Below are 1,438 nucleotides of genomic sequence, written 5' to 3'. Positions count from 1 at the left end.
GTGCCAAAGTCAGCAGTCATTTTGACGCAGAGGGACGAGTAACCTCCCTGAGGAACTCTGTCCCTCGGTTCCTGCGCATGCCGGTTCAGAGCTGGCATTTATGTAGTCTGGGCTGCCTCCTACTTTCTGTAACTGCATCTTGTGACCTGGCAGCTTCCCGATTTTATGGTGGATCACACACATGCCATGTGAGACAAAGAGATGCTGGCACAGAGCTGGAGATCCATTGCCAAGCTGTTTTATTCTTTGCTTAAGGGGATCGAAAGCATGACCCTTCCATTGAGGGGAAAAAAAGATCTCCTCAAAATCGGAGGTGCAGCGTGATCGGAACACCGAACCGACTGCAGCCCTGCAGCTGTGTCTCCATTCGGTGGCTCGGTTCAAGAAAGCAAAAAAAGTCTGAGTTACTTGCTTCTCCCACTGGGCACAGATGCTAATTTTGTATCCCAACCAAAAGAAAATCCCCTGATTGTTCCACCCACCAGAGATTCCTCCTGGGCTGGCCCCAGCTATTTGCATCACAGCTGCCCCCTCCCAGCCCCCGTTGCATCACAGAGAAGCAGAAGCCCTGGAGGGATCTGATCTCTGCCAGTTTCTCTGACTGTTAGACTTTTCAAAGTGAAACCAACCATCTGCTTCCTTCACTTAGCGCATTCCTGAGGAGCTGCAGCTACTTGCAGGATTAGCCAAACCAAGGAAGGAGACTGCTCAGAAGTGACTGACACTTCCTCAGTCCTGGATTGAGAGCCTGAGAGAGCCCGGGATCTACCCGCAAAACTTCATTCACCTGCCTGTAATTCCCCCACCTGCCAAGTGCTATGGTGGCCTGATGAGGTCCCTAATACCCAGATAAGGACAAGGGGCTTCTCCTGGAGAAACTGAGGCCTGGAGTAGACTGAATCCAGGGGGATTCAGTGCTAAAAGGTAACCCTGGCACTGAAGGCCTTGGAATAATGATTGGGATGATAATAATAATAATAACTCCTTGAAATTGTGCAAATATGCAGGTAAAACACTGACTAATACCTAATCGCAGGAGGATTTGCAGGTACTCATATTTTCTCCTCTGCCCTTTTTTTGAGCTCCTTATGATGTAAAGTCTGAGGATTTTTTTATTTTTTTAAATAAAGGCTGCAAAGGGCAATCCAGCATGTTCTACTTAGCCCTCGGTGTACCTGTAGATTGTGTGGGACTCCAGTGTGAAGACCCGGTATAAATATGCTCTCGCTGACCCAGCGCCCCAACCCCTCTCCTGCACCCCTACCCACTCCCTTCTCCCCTTTTGGCTTTGCTGCATGCACTAGTGGTCCCCCGCTCAGCTACCAGCTTTCTGCCTCCCCTCACTGGCTTGGCACAGGCTCCTTAGTCACTACCTGCCCAAAGGTGGGGAGAGCTGAGCCAGGTTCTAAAGAATGAAAGGGAAGGAATCATCCCAAAC

The sequence above is a fragment of the Rhinolophus hipposideros genome, assembly GCF_964194185.1.
Source record: "Rhinolophus hipposideros genome assembly, chromosome: 19".
NCBI lineage: Eukaryota > Metazoa > Chordata > Mammalia > Chiroptera > Rhinolophidae > Rhinolophus > Rhinolophus hipposideros.
The sequence above is the reverse complement of the archived record's forward strand: the minus strand, read 5'-3'. Positions refer to the sequence as shown.